This window comes from Drosophila guanche, unplaced genomic scaffold, assembly GCF_900245975.1.
Source record: "Drosophila guanche unplaced genomic scaffold, DGUA_6, whole genome shotgun sequence".
NCBI lineage: Eukaryota > Metazoa > Arthropoda > Insecta > Diptera > Drosophilidae > Drosophila > Drosophila guanche.
In genome coordinates this window covers 3393921-3411536 of record NW_022995744.1, presented here as the reverse complement: position 1 = coordinate 3411536, position 17616 = coordinate 3393921, and the positions used below count along the sequence as shown (strand labels likewise).

At 44.9% G+C, this 17616-nt stretch overlaps 1 protein-coding gene across 6 annotated transcripts in view; it reads right to left on the bottom strand.

The window, feature by feature from the left end:
- LOC117580231 (teneurin-m) overlaps positions 1 to 17616 on the bottom strand; it is a 130800-nt gene that overhangs the window by 63331 nt on the left and 49853 nt on the right. The gene's annotated exons all lie outside the window — the stretch shown is intronic.

The window sequence follows — 17616 nt, the reverse complement described above, 5'->3', positions numbered from 1 at the left end:
GAGCCAGAAGATCGTACATGTCTATGTATGATGTATGTCCACTAAGAATAAACTTGTGTTCAATTCATTTACGAACTACTAAAATACTCTGAGAATAGTGTGAAGATATATGGCTAAGATACTAGATACCTAACCATCTGTATAGGAGGAAAAATAAAAATCCTGTTGGCTATCATTCAGTGGAGTAGAACTTCTGAGATCTGTATTTGCCCAAGCTGACGTAGGTGTGGAATTAAAATTAAACAATACGAAAGGTAAAGGAAGAGTCTGTGCAAAGAATTGTTTATTCTGTCACAAATCAATCATAATGCTTGGCATGATATCGTTCCATTCAAACTAATTACGTTAGAAATTACACATAAAAAAAGAAATTGGCTTTGTTCGAATGAAAAATTAAACAACCACAAAACAAGACCAACAAGTCTTCGCGATTCCCTAAACATTTTATATATTATTTTAAATACCACTAAATATGCCATTTGATGATAGACGGCTTTTCTATGGAAATTCTAAAATTTGAAATAGCTTCATGATTTTCTACATTTCATCAAAGTCCGCATTAAAAGGCCCAATAGCTGGAGTCACTGGCACTGGTAGATACTTTTTGTGCACTAATTTAATTTGTTACACGCTGCGGCTAACCGCATTTTGGTTTAAATATTTTCCCCTTTTTTTTGCATTTGTTCTCTCCCTTGATTTTTGTGATATTTTTGTCCCAGTGTCAGCTGCAGATTTCGCATCGCAACGCACCATTTTATTTTACAAATATTTAATAAATTACAAACAATTGTTTGTGTACATGATATATAAACACAGACACGTAAATATGTAAATGTATGTATGTACATATATGTATGCATGTGAATATCAATTTTTTGATGAATTGTATTTAGATGGAAAATTTTGTGTTTTTGGCAGCAAACCATGTGACAAAGAATCAAGCAGCCGCTCAGGCATTGAAAATTTAATGGAAATCTGAATTTGAGTGACAAATGTGCTGCAATTATCCATGAATCCACATGAATGACGCTGAAAACTTTCGTTTTATTTTGTAGAAAATTAATTTAAATGTCTTCCTAATGAATGCTTACAGCTTTCATAACTCTTCTGCGCGCCCTCCATTGTGATGCTAACGATGGGGAAAATGGGGAAACCTGACAGACGCCTTACTCTCTCGAGCGGGGGGTTTTACATAACCCGATAAGTGAGAAGAAATTAGCTGCAGCTTCGAGATGTCAGCTGTCATGTAGCCTGACACTTGCGGAGCCGCTTTTTCCATCTCTAACTAACAGTCTAACAAATACTCCTAAAACTTTGACCAATTATCATTTATTTAATATTGTATCTGCAGATCTGTGGGTTGCTCGCACAGCGTGAAACTGTGAAATGATTTTCGAATTGATATGCAAATATACGGACATATCGAAATGCGGAGAAATTTGAATGAATTATCTTCTATAAAAAATGCAGTTTTCCCTCTTCGCACAGCAGGTGCCCCTGCCCCCGTCTTTAGCTGCTGTTGCATAAGCACGACTCAACCCGTTTGCCGCCCAGAAAACCAATCAAATGCTGCCTTCCATATCATCCAGAACACTGAAAACAGAGGAGGGGAAGAAGAGAGGAGCGGGAACATTTTTGCCACAGCAGCCCCCAGGAAAGAAATGTTTCTCTTTGCGTAGGTTGCATCCACATCCGCACATCCCCACGACCATGCCACGCCATGCCACGCCAGGCCATGCCAATGCTTTCGTGTACAGTAGCCGCAAGCACATGTCAAACAAGGCAGCGGCAAAGAGGCAACAAGGAACACCATTCGAGGTCGACTGGAGTCGCGCAGTGGAGGCTCCCAAAGCTAATGGCTTTCTGGCCACAATGCGAGGCGTATTCCCATATTTCTTCTTCTTCTTGTGCCTTTTCTTATGCTTATGCAATGATAATAAAAACGCAGCATGAGAGATGCAGAAAGAGAGAGGCAGAAGCAGAATGCAAAATATAAATGAAATAAATTACTGCGCAGGCGCAGCGACGGCGGCGACGGTGGCGGCTGCCAAAACGTAGCTTCAAACAATGACCAGGCCAAAAAGAGCAATTTGAATGAACGTGCCTCTGTCCAGGGACTCTCCAACTGGCTCTCTGTCTGTGTGTCGGTTACTGCCTGTGTGGGTTCTTCTCTCTGTGGTCTGGGGGAGAGAGAGAGCGATGCGAGCGTGAGCTGATCGTGATAAGGCGGCGGCATGTTCGCCTTCTCTGTAGTCTCCACTGGCCGTGTCACGTGACCATCTCCCACTCCCTCATATTCTCATTTGAATGCCCAACATGTGGCTGGGGCTGGGGCAGAGGGACTCCTACGGCTTCATTTGCCATTATCTTGTTGCAGTTTCAACTCCCCGCACTGCGCTCTCTGTTGCCTGTGTGGGTTAGTTAGTGCGCTTTAATTTATCGCTGCAAACATTTTACAGACATCATGGATGGAGGAGGCCCTGCTCCTGCTGCTGCTACACCTACAATGCCACGGGGCAAGTCAATTGTCCGCTTCGAGTTCGGTTTCCCCTACCCTTTCTCCTGCTGCTCATAAATTGCTGCTGTTCGCTGCCCTGCCCTGTCCTGCCCTGCCCTGCCTTACTCTTCTTTTGAATGCAAATATGATGCCCTCTTCTGTGTCCCAATGCCCCCTGACTCCTGGCTACTTTATTCGCTTATTGAGTTTTATTGTGGTTGTCGTTATCTTCTAGGTTGCTGTTACTTTAAGTTATCATTATGCTTATTATTACTGACCGTCCTCCACTCCCCCTCCCAGCATGCCATTGTCCGAAGTTCGTGAGAGACTCGTAGACTCGTGCCCGGGGAAACTCTTCGAAGAAGTTGCGTGGGCTCGGGGGTCTCTCTAAATTGATCTTTATGAGGTGCAAGTGGGCTCAGATCCCCGATCATTAGCCTATATGGATGAATGGGCCTATAAGTGACCACGGATCCAGCAACAAACCCTTAGTCAGCAGTATCCATATTCTTATCAGCCTGGCAACTGGTGGCCCAGTTTTACGCCTGGCACTCGACTCGCATTTCCTGGCCATGTTTCTCTGTCAATTTGAGGGTTCATTTGTATGCCAAAGAAGCAGCTCCGATATCTGGCAGCCAGCTCCAGCGCCTCTCATTCTCTCTCTTCCCTTCTCTAGCTGCAGGACAAATACAAATGCATTTTCTGGCTTATCTGCCACATGCCACAGCACGGACTCGGACTCAGACTCGGACTCCTTGCCAGTTAGAAGAGTCCAGTTAGGACTTGGCTCCGCTTACCATCGTTTCAAATGCATTTTTGTTGCCCCGACTTCCGGTCAACGAACTAAACCGTTTCCGAGACGCCACCATGGGGGCAAGGATTTATGCCGTATGGCTGGGACTCGAGTTTATAATCTTGCCACTCGAATCGCTAAGCAGCAGCAGCTGGGACTGTGGCTGTGGCTGTGGCTGGGGCTGGCGCTGGGGCACCAGGAGATCCTTCACTCGACCACTACACACAGCTGCACTTAATTTAGCCTTAATTAATTGACCTGCAGTCAAGTTGGAGAGTCCTGCCTTCAATTCCTCTGCCCCCCTACTCCTTCACTCCATTCTCCCCACTCGAGCACTGCCTCGGCCTCCATTCCCCTCCGTCGCTTTCATTTCGCTTGCACATTTTTTTGTTGCCTTCCTTCCTTCCTATTTTTTCTGTGTGCAAATGTTTTGTGTGCATGCAAAACGTTCATTCATTCTGGCAGTCAGTCAAGCCAAGCCCTCAGTCGTCGTGGTCAGTTCCATTCAGTTCTAAGTTCCAAGTTCCAAGTTCCAAGTGGCGGTGCCAACCACTCGAGGCTGTGGCCCACTTGAGAGCCGTGGAACCAGGGACGACAGAGGCAGGGGGGGCAGTGCCCTGGGCCCTGGACTGCATTTTTCTTTTGAATTTGAATTTTATTTTTATGCTTATCCGTATTCCCCGTCTTTCCGTCTCTCCATCTTTCCGGATTGAAGGAAATGAGCCAAGATATATTTATATTGATAAGAGACTTCCCTTGCCAGAGTACGAGTATTGTAGTAACCTCTCCGGCCCCTACCATTTGGGGTAAAAATCAATAAATGCCGCTAAACAGCTGGCTTCATCTGGGGCTCTTTTTAACGTGTTTAATTAATGGTGGGGGGCCACTGGCCAGCGAAGTGCCGCATGATGGCAAATTGCAAGAGAGGGAACTGGGTCAACTGTGTGTGTGTGTGTGCTTCGTGTGAATGTCGCATTATGGGGCACCAACGCTGGACTGGCGACTAATTAAACCAAGGCCATAATCTGCTCCCAGCTCATAGCTCCCATCTTCATTCTCTTGCACTCTCTCTCGCTCTCTGCTAGTTGCTGGGGTCTCTGGTTGTCTCCAGCGTTGACAGCGGCTGTTGTTGAACTCATTCGCAGAACACTTAATGCTCACTAATGAAATGTCAGCTTAAGTCATAACTCAAATGCAGGCCACAGAGCGGGCTAAAGCGGGGAGCGGACAGAGCGAGCACCTAGAGGCAGAGTCTCGTCAAGAAAGCCAAGCCAAGGGCGCTGTGCCACACACAGAGAAAACTTCTGTTGTCCCGAAAAGCTTTTCTGGCTTTTCTGACCATTGGCTTTTCCCTAAATACAAGTATGACATGCATTTATGAGATTTATGCATGTATGGCGTGTGTGTGTGTGTGTGTGTGTGTCTGTGTGTGTTTGTGCGGTGGCGTCCATTGTAATTGATAAGTTTTGCTTCCTGTCCGCCATTTTTGCTTGCTCAAGGACTAAAGGAGATTGATGATGCTTTGAAGGACTCTCCAGAATCTCCACTCTCTTGCGCTAAACTTGAAGCTTTTTCGGATAATTGTGGCAGCAGCATCCAAATAAAATGATGAAAACTTTTCGTTGCTGGCCTGGCTCGCCCCTCGTCTGTCCGCTATTTGATTGATGAAATGATAAACATCTAGCTAAGAGCCCTCCCTTCTGCACAGACAGACGGATGAACGGACAGACGGACAGACGGACAGGATAGATAGAGGCATCCTTATTATTATTGCGTTATTATTAAAGCGTTTTTAATGCTAAATGTCAAATGCAGGACAGATAAGCAGACCCAAGCTGTCAATGCAGAAGCAGCCAAGGATAAATGGTGCTCGAGGCCAGCAAGGACAAAACCTTTGGGCGCCGGCACAGTGGAGAAATCATTACTAAATGAGCATGTTCATGGGGGATACTCTCTCTCTCTCTTACGCTCTCTCTCGATAGATGGATAGATAGATAGAGTCCTTGTCTGTCTGAGCTGCAAATCCCACTTAAAATCCGCTCCGTTTACGAAAATCTAATGATGATTAATTACCGCCACAGATATACAGACGCCGCTCCGCTCCGCTTCGGCCTTCTCCAGTGGCATGCTGCGGGTTGAGGTTTCCCTTTGTCTGTGTGGGGTGGTGTGGTGCGGTGTGGGCAGCAGGAGGCAAAGTGCTAAGTACGTGGCATATACATAGTTCTGGGGGCACATCTCTGGCCAGGGGGCCGCCCCGCTGATGCCTTTCACTCCCGCTGGCCCCAGTCATTATCGTTCGCCTTCTTGAGGAACAGCAAAGTAATTAATACTCGGAATATGTAAGCCCAACTCTCGATTGCCGCTGCTGCTGCTGCTGCTGTTGTCAGCTAACCGAAGGTTAAGTCAATGTTAAACTCTCTGCCAGAGAGACGTTCTGCTTAACTGCAACAAATGGGAAAACATATCGTTTTCTCGTTGCCAAATTACATATATACACGGCTTGATTTATATTTGCATTCTAAAAAGCCAAATTAAATAGAAATGCCGAGAGTGTAAATGAATTTACCCTAGCACCCTAGCAGCAATGAATCTTAATTGTATTTACTTAACCCTGAAAATTTCAGTTAAAAGTTGTGGTATCAAAACTGAAAGCGAACAAATGCACTCAAAGCAAAGACAACACATACATATGTATATGTACATGAATAGTACAAATGTACATACATATCTATGTTTAATATATTTGTCGTCGCATTCACAATTTCACTCAATTCATTTTGAGCATAGTTGTTTAGAGGCAGACCTCTAATGCACATGCAAATCACATCAAATCAGTGCCATTAATAAATGGGGTTCGATCATAATTGTCTGGGCCAATCAAGTGCCGCCCGAGGACGAGCTCGCATGCTATAACTAACCATCTCTCTGGGGCTGACCCGGCGGCTGCCCACATTATGTGTCAATTAAAAACCATTTTCATGCTAATTGCAATGCGAAATGTACAAAATTGATCAAATTTCGTGTATCCTGCCCACATAATGCGCACATTTTAACACGCAACCGAAAAAGTTGCATTACAAATGGGATTTACATATGTGTGTACAATGGCTACGAGTATTGGTTGCCTCTCTCGACTCTCTGGGACACAGCCGAACAAATGTTTGGTTAAAAGTGTACAAAACGCTAATTTGTTTTTAATATGCGGTATGGTACGGACATGAGGCATACTTGGATCAGTGGATTGGTGGATTGGGCTGCTCAGTTGATTATCTGCTCAGAAATTCATAGACCGAAAAGTGTTTCGTCGTTAACACTCGACTGTAGACTTGTAGACTGTGGACTGGACTGGACTGGAGCCAGGTCTCAAGCGTGTTCGGGCTTAACAATGTTATTAAAATTAATATAAATGACTGGAGGCAGCAGCGGCAACGGTCCTCCGCTCCACTGCTGACGGGCGGTCCCGAGAGGTAGAAGCTCGCCGATGCCTTGGAAACCCGTTCAATGCTCTCTCTCTCTCTCCCTCTCTCTGTCTCTCTGTTTGAGCGTCTCTCCCATAATAATTAATTATATAGAACTTCATGCCGCTTCAAGAGGTCTAAGAAGAATTCGTAGAAAGAAACGTCTCGGGGTCCAGTTCATTGTTTAAACAATTTTTGTTGGTTGAAAGTTTCTCCATCTCTCACTCGTCTGCCTGTTGGCCCTCTAATGAGCTACGATTCGGTGTGAAGCGTAAAGAATTCGCTTGTAACGAGTTTTATTAATTAAAATATAGATAAAGAGAGATATACTGAGAGATGGAGCGCCATTTAAGCTGATTTGGCTTTAGTTTCTTTTGGCCGTTTGCCGTTTGTTATGGTAACGAGTGTGGATTTTATGGCAATTTACATGTGACTTTGATGGATAGGCACAGGTGCTAGCCCATCATCGAGTGACCTCCAATCGAACGCCGAGAAATCCCGAGTCATTGATATTTCCAAAACATTTGTCAGCTTCTATTGGTTTTCCTTGTGGGGGAAGCTCTCAATAAAAATCATACAAAATGCATGTATCCGGACTAATAATAGAAACAAATTGAATGTGCCTCAAGTGGGTGGCTTAAATATTCATGTGCGATCAAATACGCTGCTAAAATCATCGACAAGACACAAACAACTGCCACACCCCGCCCGCACCCTTATCCTTAAGGAAACCACCACAAGTTCTAACTTCTTATGCAAAGCCATTTAACAAAAAGCAATTTATTTGCACATAATTTGTCAGCACTGCCGCAGGATATGCGCAAAAGATGCGAGGAACAGCCAGAACAACACAGCGCCCAGGATCGAGAGCATGGCGAGGAGGGCTCGGTCTCTCGTCCCTCGTACAGGATTCGAAGCCACTAAAATTAGAAATTAATTTTAGCCGAGAATTTGTGCAAAAACTACATGGAATATACACTCGAATATGTGTTTGTGTGTGTTTGTGTGCGAGAGATGCGATTACGATGAGGCAACTCCTGCAAGGCTCCCCCTCACTCCTACCTCATGCCACATGCGACTCGTAAGAGACATCTTTGCGAGTAAATGAAATGTATTGAATTGACATAAAAGTCGCTCAAGTTAATTCCATGGCCATGTAATTGGTAGGTTTTCTCTTCGATTCGTCTTCCTCCCCAGCCAGCCCACCCATTTCATATGATTACAGGGTTGTTGTTGGTTGGGCTGCCATAAACGTAACACACACACACACACACACACACATGTACATGCACAAATACAATCTTCAGAAAAGTTTTCCCGTTCTTTGGTTATTTTTTTGCTTTTCTTTTGGGGGTCCTTCTCTGTTGGACAATGTCAATTTGTTAGCATTTATTGAATTGTGAATTATTAAAGCGAACAAATTGAAAACACACAAGTATGTGTGGCATACATAAATGTACATACATACAATGTATATGTAATACATACATTCATATATATGTATGTACTTATCTGTAGCTTATGGAAATTCCATATTGTGTGTGCAGAGGGGCACACAAAGGCAAGCCGATTTAGTTGGCCAGAAAAGGGAAAATTGAAGGCCAAACGGAAGCAGCAGAATGGAAGGCAAAGAAGACGAAAGTCGTAATCAGTGTGGTGGAGAGAAAGAGTGAGAAAGAGAGAGAGGGAGAGAGAGAGGGAGAGAGGGGGAGGCTGGCACAATGCGATTGCTGAGCAGCATCAGTTTCTGCTCCAAAGGAAGCAGCTTAAAGACGTTCTCTGCTTTTCTTTTTGCTTCATCAAGAGCCAAAAATATATCGGATCAAATATATTATACAGATCCGTTAAATAAAAGGATACATTTGGATACATTCCTCTGGCAGTTTGTACTTCTTTTGGCAACCCAATCTATGGACTCCCCGGTGCTATGCCCTAGAAACTCCCCCAGCACTTAGACTGCTCCGCCTGCTACTCTCAAATAAATGCCAATGAAAGCGAGTAATAAATGCAAACACACTCCACACACTCACACACATACTTTCGCATGGGAAGCACACATGCGAATTGATGGAAAGACGGAAATTCCCAAGGAAAATGTGTTAGTTATGAAAGGGCGCGATCAAAGCAGGCGCTGGGGGTAGGCATGGTGGGGGCAGGTCTGTGCTGCTGGTATAATTTCAACAAAATGTATTAAGTAAATATGAGGGCAACAAAAAGTTGCTAAATAAACCGCTATTCAGAGGCAGCTTCACCCCTCCAATCCGAGCTTCTTTGTGGCTGGAAAATCGATATCCGAAAGTGGTGGATGATGACGCTCCTTCCCCCCTGTCCACATCAATCCATACCATCCAAGAAACCCCCACTCTACCCCCCATTAACAGCTTTTATTTTCTTTTGCAATTTCTCAAATATTTGTCTTTCAGTTTTTTTTGTCTGGTTCTCTAGCTTTCTTCTCGGTCTTGGGGCAACCAAAACAAATGGCAACTAATGCTCTGAATGCGCTGGTTTTGGGGTGGGATGGGCCAGTTTGTACTCAAGGACCAGCAAGAAATTTGTCACGCTTCCCCCGCTGCCAGAAGAGATGTCCTGGCATCGTTTCCATTATCAAATCGTTGACATTTATGCCGCTGGCTCAGGTCCTGGCATCACTTGATTATGATGAGACATGCGACGTGCCGTACAGACTTGGAGCTGCAGCTGCTGGAATCAGACTCGAACTCGGACTTTCTCTGGCTTCTCTCGTACGTGTTAAATTATTACTTGGTAGCTGGCTGAATGGCTGGCTGTATGTCTGGATGACCCGCGGCTTTGTTTAGTTTATAAGTTCGTTAGTTAGTCAGTGGACTCACTCTGACCCCCATTCCCCCTTGTGTGTGTGTGTGTGTGTGTGTGTTTGTGTTGGGAGGCAGTCAGTGAAGCTGAATCGTTCGATAGCCGGGACACTCTCCTGCGACGACTAATTGCCACGAGCAGCTTAAGACAATTGAAATTATTGACCCAACAACAATCGCTTGCTGTGTCCAGGAATCCCCTCACCACCACCCATGCAATGTGTATGTGTGTGCAGTGAAGAGGTCTCTTAGCGATAAGCCTGTAGATATGTGTGTATTCCCTGAGCGAGGGCCTTCACGGATGGCTGGATGGCCAGGACACTAGAACGTACCTGCAATTAGAGTAAGCAAATGAGAGAGGTTTCGGTTAGATTCGAATGGGCGACACATAGTGGGTTAATAGTGGGTTAAGAGTATATTTATAGGTAAATGTCCCTTCCCCACCCTTGGATCCTAGGATCCTTTGTGATCTCTTGTGTGCTTGAACTGCTGCCAAATGTGTCGAGGAAATGCGACAAAAGCAATTTTTAGAAATCATGCTTACGCCTGGACCTCCAAAAGGTTGCCCGCATTTTAGGCGCAGGTTCGCAGCCTGTCCTGTTAGAGTCCTGTGCCAAGTCGTGCTCAAATGCCAAAACAAACTGAAAATTGCATAAATTATCACTGCGAGAAAGGGGACGCCACTTTTGGGGTTTTTCCACTGCATTTGCTGTGCAAGTAATAACAGGCCATAAAAATCACACGCCAAAAGGGAGTCAGCGGTTGGGGCAGTGGCCCGGACATGGGCATGGGCACGTGGCACATAGAATCATTGGGAAATTATGTAAATATTGAGTGAAAAGGAAGTCGCACACAGAAATCGTTCCAAGAAGTTCAGCGAACCCGCCTCTGTCAAGGATTCCCCCTGCAGTTGATTGCAGAGAAAACTAGTATCCTCTCTCTCTCTCTCTCTCTCTCTCTCTCTGTCTATGTGTCTCTGTGAAGAGGCAAACACTTGACTGTATCCCTCTCGCTGTCTCTGTCGTTATGACAAGTGAAGTGACCGAAAAAAATGGCAGTAGAAATGCCAAGAGAAATGACACACAGGAATGAGAGCACGAAAAAAAAATAAAATGAGGAACGGACCGAAGAAGCTGCAATCGTCATTTTGTTGGCAATGCCTTACGCTCCTTACGGTTCAATTGCTGCTGTTGCTTCTGCTGCTGTGGCACTGGATTCTGGATGGATGTCCTCCTCGATGTCCTTTACTCGAGAGCATTTATTTTCTCCTAATTCTCAAGCAGGAACGAACACACAAAGACCGCCCCACAACCCCATAACGAATGTCACAAGTTTCCCCTCTTGATATCCGTCTATCTGTCAGGATGTAACAATTGTTCCGATTTTTAATCAAGAAAAAAATTGTTTCGATTGCTCTATAAATACTTGTCATGTGCATGGGTCTCTTATTTATTATATGTATGTACATTGGTGCATGTCGTATGGTACACAAGATTGTTCCTGGTGCATGTTCAGTGTATGAGTTTCTCCGTGCTGCTGTGAGCACCTTTTTTTGTGTTCGGCTTCGTCTCTGCTAATTGTTCCTCTATCAGGAAACAGGAATATTGTTATTTCTCTGACTGTATTTTGCTGTTCCATTTTTCCGTGAGTTATATAGATAGCAATAGCCAACAAACAAGAACAAATTGCAGCTACTAAAATGTATACATTTTATTATCTCAAATTTTTGCACTCATCAATTTCCATTGTCTTTGGCTGTGTGTGTCCGTGTGTGTGTCCGTAGAAGCATCAATCAATTTTTATGACACCCAAGCGAAAATAAAAGCTTGGAATCGGAATTGGGAATCGGGAATCACAAAACCAACATCCAACAATCGATTTTTTGAATGCACATCCACTGCATCCCCACCACGTTTACCGGTTACAAAAACTGCAATATATTCTACGGAATAGAACAGAACTTTCTGCGCGGGAAGGGAACCCCCCATGGAGATGCTCCACATTGTTAGCACCAATTTTATGGCTTTTGCATTGTTATTGATGCTCCAGTTAATTTTTATTGTTCAATGCACAAATAACAGCGGAATTTCCTCCCCACATCCCCACTTTCCCACTTGCCCATTGTTATGGTTACTGCAAGGATTTGCAGCTTAAGGAAGGGGGCTTCCACACCCTTCCGAAGCTTATATGTATAATCGGAGTGTGCCCCTCTCTACCCATCTCCCCTGCCCGTACCAACTTACAGGCATTTAGTGTAATGCAATTATTTAACTTGTGGCAACTTTTCCTTGAAGACTGCCACAGCACAGCGTGCCAGCAGCAGCAGAGTGGTGCTCAGCTGTCGTTGGTGGAAACTCAATTAAAACATCAGCAATGTTGCACCATCAGACGAGTGGCGTGTATGAGGAGTATTTGCAACACGCAGCGCAGATGCGCAGCTGCTAACTGATAATTAACTTGAAGAGGTTCTTGCTCTAAATCGGTATCTGTATCTTCAAGATATTCAATCTCCGGAGCTCTCATGCATCCAAATTCGTTGCGGTTCCGAGACTCCCCTGTGAGTTTCTGTATCTGTATCTCCCGGTGCCATCTCAAGCGCAAACTATTTGACTGTTTGAAAAACCTAATGAACCGTCACCAGCCATAATTTTTCGCCTTTTGTGACCTTTTTTCTCTCTCTCTTTGTTTTTCTCACCGATTCCGAGTTCTGAATTCAATTTGCGTTTCGGATTTTGGCTGTAGACTTTGTGGGTTCCCGTCTCCACTCGTCTGTTGTCTTGGCACGCCCAGTTCTCTGGCTTTTCCCTCCATCTCTTTGCATCTATGAACCTTCTCTCCATGTGATGCTCCATCGCGTTTTATAACCCGTTTGTTTGTTTGGTTCCGTACCCCCCGCTCCCTGTCCAACCATCTTTTGGTTGCGTTGCGGTTCGGCTCGGCCTTCATTAGGCCAGCAATTAATTGTCATTTGTCAGTGTTGGCTGTCAGGGCATTCAGATTTCTATGGCTCTCGGGCGATTTTGTGTGAATATTTATGAATGAATTTTGACATCTCAAATTGATCTGCACACGAGAAGGCCTCCATGGAGGTGGTTTTTATTTGTTGTTTGCAAAATAGCATCATCGTGTGGCCACCAAATGAAATGAAAATCGAACTAATGTGTACCACAGGGGCGCAGGCGGCAGAGGCAAAGCTGCAGGCATTTTGAATTCGTTATTGTGGCTTCACTTCAACAGCTGCTGCTGCTGCTGGGGCACCCAGAAATGTTGCATAAAACTTGGCTCCTCCTTCCTCTATTTTGCGGTGCAACATCTGCATTTGTATCTGTGTGGGTGCAACTTTTGTTGGCATACAATTTTGCGTATAATTAGAAAATTGTGGCAGGCTCCTCTGACTCCTTGTTCCATTTCATAGGCAGCTGCTGCTGCCACCTCCTTGTCTTCTCCTGCACCCATGGGGGCACTGGGGCAGATAGAGAGCTCGGCTGGCACATCAATTAGTGCCACACAAAGCCGCAGAGAGACAGAGAGAGAGAGAGAGAGATGGGCATGTGGCATGCACCAGAGCCAAAAATCGTCCTCTTTGCCTGTCATTTCGAGTGTAAACTGTGCGAGGTGTCATCTTGCTCTGTCTGCCCCCCGCTCGGGAGAAACGTGCCTCACCTCAGCTCAGGGCTCCACATTCCACACAGGCACATTCTCTGTGCGCCTTGCATCCCTTTGTGTGTGGCCCCACCCCCTTTTGTGACTCTTGTGCCTCGTTTGTAATTGCTTGAGGTTTAATTAAAAAATGTTTGTCTCTGTTTGTAGCCATTCCAAAAAGTTTGAACAGAGAAAGATGGTGAGATAGAGAGTGGCATGGAAAGTGTGGCATGCAGAGAAAGCGACAGACAGAGTGGAAGTGGGAGGATAAATTGAACAAATTCATCTGCCACTCGCCTGGCTAATCAATTAATTCAAATACATCGACTAAAACAATGGGAAAAACTTTTCCATGTATCCCCTTTGGCCAACAAAAGTTGTTGCAACAATTTAATACAATTTGTTTTTACTCTGGATCTGGGGGCTGGCACGCTTTAAACATTGGTCAGAGATTGCCAATGGGGAAAGTTCTAACTGAATATTGCATGGTTTTACACATTTTCTACAACAGGCGATGGAAAGCTAAGGCAATACTGCTTCCAAAATATTGATTGATTCACAGTTTAATTTCATTTCGACGCATTTGGCTTATAGCATTGGGTTTTTAAGGTACTAGTTTGAAGGTACGGATTCTGCGCTTAATAAAACTAAATTTCAAACAAATCGGATCATTAATATAGAAAGAAAACCGGTCTTTCGGGATCTATTAAACACCAGCGCAGCTCGCTACTTTGAGGATGCATGGGTATGATTCCATTTCGATAAGTATTCATATACAAATGGAATATATGAAATTGCGGTGCATAGAAGTGAAAAATATTCCCAGTTTCCGACACTTAAAGATTGTTTTATAGCACCTTTATAACCTTCTCCTTCTCGCCAGCCAGCGTGGGCTGGGGTGAGGGGTGCTCTGTGGAAGGGTCCAACTTTAACCGAGAACTTTATCTGCCAGCGAGGGTTCAACAATAGCAATCCCAATCCCAATCTGTGGCTTCCTTGTGAATGCTACAAAAAGAGCGGTGCAAATTTATGCAACAAAACTTTAAATTGATTTTTCCGACGATTTTTTTTGTTTTTGCAAAAGGAAGATGGAAGGAGCGAGAACTGCGAGAAGCCAAGGAACGAGAGAGAGAAAGAGAAAGAGAAAGAGCAATGAAAAACAAGTCAGACAATTTAGTTTTTAATCCAATGTGACTTTTGTCTCGGCCAGGGTATGGGAAATCGGGAAAGGGGTATGAGGAAGGGGTAGAGAAGGGACTTGCAACGCGCCCTGAAACAATCTGAGGGCGAAACTTCCAGACTGCGATATGCAAATTAAGCTCTCCCCCCACCCACACACACACAACTTTCGAGGGCTATCGGGAGTCAAAGTCCGTTTGGAAACGAAATTCCAATAGCAATTCCAATCCGATCGCTACCAACAAAAAAACTATGACAAAAATGCAGCATGATTAATGTCTCAACTTTTTGTCCAAAGGAGCGGATGGGGATGTGGGGATGGGGATGGGGAACCGTCTCTGCTAATGGCCACCTAATCGTGAAAAGTTTTGTCTGATTTTAAGCTTTTGCGGTACGTGGAAATGGCTGTTGCAGACAGAAAATTGAAAAAAGGCAGCTCAGGGTGGGTGGGGTTGTGGCGCAACTTTTTAAGCCATGCAGAACAAATTAAGGGCATTAAAACAAAAGTTTCCCCCTGCGCTCAACGTTCATACGTGATAAAGTCACCAAATGTCGATGTTGAATGCAACTGTGAAAACAATCGAAAATCCATCCTCTCTCCGAAATGAAGCGAAATGAAACAAAACAAACCGAAAAAGCTGTTAAAACAACATTTGACGAAGGAGCGAAACTTTTGTACGGGAATATCGATCCCCAGGGAATGGGACAATGGGAACACGGAGATCGGAGATCAACATTTCTGTGTCATTCCATCTGTTGATCTTCAGTTCCCGTTTGGTGTCCCATGCACCCACTCCCATTCCCATACCCATTCCACTCTGCACATTCTGTGCGTGTTAATGACATGTTTTTCTGTTCTGTTTTCCCTCATTTTTTATGTTTTTTCCTATTGTCTGAACAATTGTTTTCCCATTTTGCCTTTGTCTTCTGTCTCTCTTTTCTAATTTATGTCAACAATAGCCAAAGATGCTGCAGAGACAAAAAACATTAATGCAAATAAATTGTCTCCCAAAAATTCCCCCAAAAGTAGGAGAAAGCTGCCCCAAGAAGAATGCGATTAAAAGTACATTACAATAGAACCGTATAATGCCCACCCCTTCCCAACTAGACCATTTCCATTTCCAGAAAAAAGTCATTTGAAAGTCGTCGATTGAGAAAACCTTTTCCTCCACCCGTTACCTCTCTGATTATACTCCGCGTTGTCAGTCGACTCCCCGTTGTTGTCATTAACAATTAAATTGAATTAAACGCACACACGCAACGATTTGTTAACAGCAAACCGGGAACCTCAGTGTCCCAACCCACCTCCTACGCAGGAGACGCAGGTTAGCGACACGGGCAACGGAGGACAGAAAGGGGTTTTATTGAACTTACATAGGAGCAACGACAAAGCTCAAGACGAGCAGCGACTACCTATTCGCTGTGTCTGATTGTTGATTTTACTTTCGTGGGACCCAATGTGTAGTTTTGTTTTTTCTTTCTCCGAGCCCATTTCATGCGCTGTTCAATTTTTCACAGGTACCTGACTTGGGTTGGCGAAGAATAAATCTGGGGGCAATTGGGCTCAAGGATGTGCCTAACGTTATGGTGTACTGGAAATTTCTTCCCCTTTTGAATCGCATAAAAAATGCACAACAAGGAAATTCAAAACTCAAACATTCAACCCACCCACACGGCACACGAACGCTCCAGACCATTGTCTGGTTGGGGGCGGGGGAAACCGCAGGGCATAGGGGATACGACAATATCTGATTGACAGCTTGACCGATTTCCCGGCTGCTCCTGCGGCGGAGAAGGAGCGCAATGACGTGTGACGAAGCCCGAGTCGAGTCTGAGGCAAGAGAGGTATTCAATTACAATCCACGGGGCACACAAACACACAGAGACACACACACATACACACTCTCATGCACATGCATGCCAGCATGGATCTGCCGGCAAGTCCAGTTATATATTTTCATTGGACAGACGGCTGCCATAACTACTGCCGACTAATTACACGCATGGCATACACCCACTGGGTTGGGGCTGGGGCTGGGGCTGGGGCTTAGTTGGGCATTAATAATTTCGTCTCGGAGTCGACGACGTGTAGTGCCCCGATAGACATCGTCGGCGGTTGGCCCTATCGTATTACCTCGTTTATTAGTATCCCATTATGCATTCTGTGGGTCCGCGGCGCGCTGTGTATCGCTGTAATCGCAGTATATATGCAGAGTCCATGTGCGTTTGTAATTGTGTTGACAGGCGTCAGGGAGATGGAGAAAGAGAGCGGGAATGAGCAGAATGCCTGGCGGCAATTGTCAATCTCGGACTGCGGTTGCCGAAATCCATCTGATGCCATGTTCCTCCCTAATAAAACGACTACTACTTGGTATGAGAGAGAAAGAGAGTATCCCGTAGTAGGATATTCATCCAGCGGCTCATCTATCTCATCTAGAGCCGCTTGCTATCCTCTCAATCGGTTTTAATCAGATCGAATCATTTGTTTGCATGTCGCCTTTCATTAACTGACTAAACGGAAAGGGACAGCCGGCTCCAGTCTCTTCTGCCCGTGTTTGGTGCCCCATTCCGATGGTTGCATGTGATAACAACTGGAGCAGTGTCTCCTCTGTGTCTATAACTGGGCTAAGCACCCCCACAACACGAGTGTGTGTCTTGTGGCACGCTCCGTTGGCTTTCACTTAACTCTTGACCCCACGCAACGACAACGGCAACGACAACTACGACAACGTAGGAGCGCCTCCACTCTCTCACCTTAACCGTTTTTACTACTTTACGGCTAATAAAATAAGCAAAAGCCAACAATGGGAACGAAACAAAAGAAGGCCCCCCTCCCCGCTCCAGCCAAACTGAAGCACTGAACAAATAAATATGCGACAACACGGGTGGAAGGGTACCTGGGAATGGTTGTTGACGAACTGTCCTAGTGAGGCACTGTCCCATCATCCCCTGTTCTCCTACTTCTCCTTCGAATGTCGTTGTTCGTTATTGTCTCGGAGGCGTCTACTCTTCTGTTCTGCGTTTGGTTTCTTATGCAACCTATAATTTTCATAAGTAACCGGAAAAACGTTTTACGTTCCTTCGGCTTCCGTTGACCCGACTGACAGTTGTCGGACGTTCTGTCTCTGTCTCTGTCTACCTGTTTAAGTGGCAGCGTCTCTTGCAATTCGAATTTTATATCTTGTCTCCGATTGGGGGGCGCCTGCGCCCTTTAAC